This window comes from Balaenoptera acutorostrata, chromosome 10 (assembly GCF_949987535.1).
Source record: "Balaenoptera acutorostrata chromosome 10, mBalAcu1.1, whole genome shotgun sequence".
NCBI classification, from domain to species: domain Eukaryota; kingdom Metazoa; phylum Chordata; class Mammalia; order Artiodactyla; family Balaenopteridae; genus Balaenoptera; species Balaenoptera acutorostrata.
In genome coordinates, this window is record NC_080073.1 from 62571586 (window position 1) to 62577773 (window position 6188).

Here is a 6188-nt window from a genome sequence, read left to right on the forward strand (position 1 = left end):
GCACACCACAACAAAGAGCAGCCCCCGCTCACCGCAACTAGAGAAAGCCCACGCGCAGCAACAAAGACCCAACACAACCAAAACTAACTAACTAAATAAATGTTTATATTTTTTTTAAAAAAACTAAAAATAGAACTACCATATGACCCAGCAATCCCACTACTGGGCATATATATACCCTGAGAAAACCATAATTCAAAAAGATACATGTACCACAATGTTCATTGCAGTACTATTTACAACAGCAGGATATGGAAGTAACCTAAATGTCCACTGACAGATGAATGGATAAAGACGACATGGCACATATACACAATGGAATATTATTCAGCCATAAAATGGAATGGAACTGAGTTATTTGTAATGAGGTGGATGGACCTAGAGTCTGTCATACAGGGTGAAGTAAGTCAGAAAGAGAAAAACATACTATATGCTAATGCACATATATGGAATCTAAAAAAACGGTACTGATGAACATAGTGGCAAGGCAGGAATAAAGACACAGACGTAGAGAATGGCCTTGAGGACACAGGGGTGGAAGGGGAAGCTGGGAAGAAGTGAGAGAGTAGCACTGACATATATACACTACCAAATGTAAAATGGATGGCTAGTGGGAAGCTGCTGCATAGCACAGGGGGATCAGCTCGATGCTTTGTGGTGACCTAGAGAGGTGGGATAGGGAGGGTGGGAGGGAGGCTCAAGAGGGAGGGGATGTGGGGATATATGTATACATATAGCCAATTCACTTTGTTATACAGCAGAAATTAACACAACATTATAACGCAGTTATACTCCAATAAAGATATTTTTAAAAAAGAAAAATGACGATCACGTAGGCCAGACTAGGATGAGACATTATATTACTTGTCTATCAGGAGAAATGAAAAGGTGTATGGTGAAGCCTGTAAATTATGATAAGGTCCGAGAGGTTACACAGGAAAAAGATGAAAACCCAGCAGTCTTCCTGAGCCAGGTGACAGAGGCATTAGGAAGTACACCAATACAGACCCTGAGTCTGCAGAAGGGAGGACACTATTAGCCATGCATTTTATCACCCCGGCTATTCCTGATATCCAAAGAAAATTACAAAAGCTTGAGGCTGGGCCCCAAACCCCATTATCAACCTTGGTAGAGGAGGCCCTCAAGGTCTGTAACAACAGAGACTTAACGGAGGAGGTCAATAAGAATAAGAGGCTAATAAAGAAAATGCAGCTTTTGGCTGCTCTGATTCACCCACCACCTCACGTGGACCCTGGAGGGCCAAGGAGGCTGGACAGACCACCAAGAAGCTGCCTGGGCCGGAACCAGTGTGCCTTTTGTCGGTAAGGGGGGCACTGGAAGGGGGAATGTCCTGAGCGCCCTCCTGTGGGATGCCCAAAGGGCAAACCCGACCCACTCCAGTTCCTTGAGAATCTCTCAGATGAGAGATTCCCACACACCGACTGATGGGCCTGAGCACCTTCCCAGCTCCAGATCCCACTTGATCCATCCTCATTACTCCAGCAGAGCCTCGGGTCACCCTCAATGTGGCAGGTAGGAGAACTGAATTTCTTGTAGACACTGGAGCCGCCTGCTCTGTTCTGACTTGGGCAGCCGTCCCCCTCTCCAACCGTGACTGTGCTGTGACAGGGGTTGATAGACATCCAAAGGTAAGGCGATTTACATCTCCCCTTGCCTGCAGAATCGGGTCCATTATTATTACTCACTCCTTTTTGTATATGTCAGAATGCCCTGTCCCCCTCCTCGGAAGAGATTTGCTAAATAAGTTAGGAGCTAGTATATTCTTAGGACAGGGTGAAGTCCAAGGAGGTAAAGAATCTGAACAGAGAATGCATCTATTAGTAGCCCCAGATGACCCACTTGTTGGGCATCAAAATATTCCCCAAGACATCCCACAAGAAATTAGAAAACAGGTAGATCCTGCAGTTTGGGATACCTTGGTACCAGGAAGGGCAAAATGTGTTCCCCCAATAAAAAGAAGGTTAAGGCCTGGGGATGAATACCCCTGGAAGAGACACTATCCTTTAAAGCCTGAAGGTGAATCCAACCACTGCTGAGGCGAATCCAACCGCTGCTCAGCAAATTCCTAAAACACGGACTCATTAGGCCCTGCCAATCCCCTTGCAACACCCCGATCCTCCCTCTTCAGAAGCCTAACGGGGAGTATTGGTTTGTGTAAGACTTACGAGCAGTGAATGAGGCCATCATGCCTATTCACCCACTAGTGCCAAACCCATCTACACTCCTCACCCAAGTGCCAGGAAGCACTCAGTATTTCTGTGTTTTGGACCTCAAAGATGCACTTTTCTGTATTCCTCTACATCTAGACTCTCAATACCTTTCTGAGAGGCTGGGCCCCAGCCCAGCCTTTTGAGAGGCTAGGGCCCAGCCTTTGAATGGAGGGACGCTGACACCCTGGAAGCTACCCAATATACATGCACAGTGCTTCCCCAGGGTTTTGGGACAGCCCCCATCTTTTTGGCAATGCATTAGCAAGGGAACTGAGGGAACAGAGCCTTGAGAAGGGAACTTTGCTACAATATGTTGATGATTTATTGACAAGTAGTGAGACCAAACAAGATTCAGATCAAAATACCATTAGGGTCCTAAATTTTCTGGCAAAAAGGGGATATAAAGTCTCTCCAACCAAGGCTCAAATCTCACAGCAATGGGTTCAATATTGAGGATTTGTTTTGACCCCAGGGGCACAAGCCCTGGCCATAGATCAAAAAATAGCAACTAGTGCATTACCATCTCCAACCACAAAGAGACAACTCCGAGGCTTTCTCAGGATGTCTGGGTTCTGTCGTATCTGGATTCCAAATTATGGCCTTATTGCCAAACCCCTGTATGAGGCTCCAGAGGGAGAAAAAAGGGAACCCCTTTAATGGAATAGGGACCACAGTGGGCCTTTGAGACTCTAAAGACAGAGTTGAGCAGAGCACCAGCACTAGGGCTTCCAAATTTGGACAAGCCTATACATTCACGAGAGGTCAGGGATAGCTCTAGGGGTCCTGACCCAAAAGCTGGGACCGGATCAGAGACCAGTGGCTTACTTTTCAAAACAACTGGACTCAGTGGCCCTGGGATGGCCAAGCTGCCTTTGGGCAGTAGCAGCCACAGCCCTGTTGGTTAATGAGACTTCCAAGCTCACCCTGGGACAACTCTTAGATGTGTTCACCCCTCATCAGGTACAATCTGTGCTGGAAGTCAAAGGACATCATTGGTTGACTGGAGGAAGGTTAACAAGTTATCAGGCCCTTCTAATGGACACCCCCGACATCCCCTTAAAGGTGTGCCAAACCCTGAACCCAGCAACTCTGCTTCCAAGTAGATGAGAGTGGAGACCTACTGCATCAGTGTATAGAGACCATAGAACAAACTTACTCCAGCAGGCCTGATCTTCTAGATGAGCCTCTTGACAGCCCTGAGGTCGAATGGTTTACTGATGGGAGCAGTTTTGTAGAAATGGGAACCCAAAAGGCGGGGTATGCCATAGTTAGTCTAGATCAGGGGTGCCCAACCCCCCGGCCACAGACAAGTAGCGGTCCGTGGCCCGCTAGGTACCGGGTTGCACAGCAAGAGGTGAGCGGCGGGCGAGCGAGCGAAGCTTCATCTGTATTTACAGTTGCTCCCCATCGTCACATTACCACCTGAGCTTCGCCTCCTATCAGATCAGCGGCGGCATTAGATTCTCATAGGAGTGCGGACCCTGCTGCGAACTGCACATGTGAGGGATCTAGGCTGTGCACTCCTTATGAGAATCTAACGCCTGATGATCTGAGGTGGAGCTGAGGCGGAGATGCTAGCTCTGGGGTGTGGCTGCGAATACAGATCATCATTAGCAGAGAGGTGTGACTGCACAGAGACCATAATAAATCAACTGCTTGCAGACTCATATCAAAACCCTATCAGTGAGTGGCAAGTGAAAACAAGCTCAGGGCTCCCACTGATTCTGCGTTATGGTGAGGTGTAAAATTATTTCATTATATATTACAATGTAATAATAATAGAAATAAAGTGCACAATAAATGTAATGCACTTGAGTCATCCCAATCCCACCCCCCTCCCCTGCCCCAGTCTATGGAAAAATTGTGTTCCACAAAACTGGTCCCTGGTGCCAAAGAGGTTGGGGACCGCTGGTCTAGATGAAGTCATAGAAGCCAAGGCTCTGCCACCCCAGATATCAGCCCAGAAGGCTGAACTAACTGCATTAATGTGTGCTTTGCAATTAGGGAAGGATAAGAAATTAAATATTTTTACTAACTCTAAATATGGGTTCCACGTGCTACATGCTCATGCTGCCATTTGGAAAGAAAGAGGAATGTTAACTGCTAAAAATTCCCCCATAAAACATAACGATTTGATTCTCGCTCTTTTAGAAGCAGTGCAGCTTCCAACACAGGTAGCAGTAATCCTCTGCAAGGGCCATCAGAAGGATGGCTCTTTTGTGAGCTAAGGGAACAGCAAAGCTGATCAAATTGCAAAACAGGCAGCTTGGCTGCAGGAACCCGAACAAGTTATGGCTCTAGTGATTGGCCCCCCTGAACTCTCTAGCCTTCCCCAGTATTCCCCACAGGAACATGAAAATGCTGAGAAGTGGGGCTATGACAAGGGAAGCACAGGCTGGTATAAAAAGGGATAAGGTTCTAATCCCTGAGGCCCAACAATGGAAACTCACTAAGAGCTTACATGATGCCACCCACTATGGGAGGGATGCACTATGGGACTTGGTGCAAAAGGTTTTTTCAGGGAAGGGGCTTAAAAGAACAGTAAAACAAGTAACACTTGCCTGTGATTTATGAGCCCATAATAACCCACAGACCCATCCAATTCCCCCTTCGTTACTCAGGCCAATCCAACGCCACGGGACATATCCAGGGGAAGACTGGCAGTTAGATTTCACCCAAATGCCCCCATGATCAGGATATAAATATCTTCTGGTGTTTGTTGATATTTTCACAGGATGGGTTGAAGCCTTCCCCACCTGATCTGAAAAGGCTATGGACGTCTGTAAGTCCCTTTTAAAGGAAGCAATTCCTCGGTTTGAACTTCCAAAGTCCCTCCAGAGTGATAACGGGCCCTCTTTTATAGCCAAAGTCACACAGAGACTCACAACGGCCCTAGGGATAGACTACAAGCTACACACCTCTTGGCACCCCCGGTCCTCAGGGAAGGTAGAGAAAATGAACCATACTTTAAAGAAAACCTAGCAAAGCTCTGCCAAAAAACTCATGCACCCTGGACCAACTTGCTTCCTATTGCCCTCCTCAGGGTCCATGTAGCCCCCAGGAGTGGTCTGAGGCTTAGCCCATTTGAAATGACCTATGGGAGGCCTTTTCTTACTACTGACATTCTACTAGATGAGGAAGTGAACCAGGCCCTGAGATATATTATTAATGTAGGACAAGTTCAGAAGGCAATTCAGGACTATGCCCACAAGGCACTGCCGACTCCCACTAAAATTACAGAGGAAGGAGCAGTTCCTTCACAAATAAACCCTGGGGACCAAGTTCTTCTTAAAACCTGGAAAGAGGGGTGCCCCCCAAGACCAACTAATGCCAAAATGGAAGGGCCTCTATAAAGTAATTTTAGCCACCCCCACTGCTGTCAAACTTCAAGGGATATCTAGTTAGGTACATTTGTCCAGACTAAAGCTTTTACCTCCAGAAACCCCGCAGGTCACAACAGAAGAACAATACACCTGTGAGCCAGTGGACAATCCAAGATACCTATTCAAAAGACAGGCACCATCAACAGATAAGTAAAAATGATGTAGTGGGTTGGCTCCTATTTGAACCCTTAACAGGACTTGGGACCTCTCTTCTTTCCTTGGCTGATGTGGTTCTTGACAATTTTCTGGCCCTTGATTACCTTCTGGCAGAACAAGGCAGAGTGGCTTCATAATTTTGGCAGGGACGATATTGCCTCCCTTGCCTGGTCAACAGTTAAGGAAGCCCAAAGTTAACCCTGGTTCCTTCCCTTACTAGGCCCTTTAATGGCTATCATTGTTCTTCTCCTTTTTAGCCCTTGTTTGTTTAACCTTTTGGTTAAGTTTGTGTCTTTCAGGCTTCAAGGGTTTGAAGTAAGGCTCATGATGGCTCAAGGAATTCAGCCCATTCCAGCGGACAACCTCGCCAACACTTGGTATTTTCCTTTTTTTTTTTTTTTAATTCTATTTTACAGTA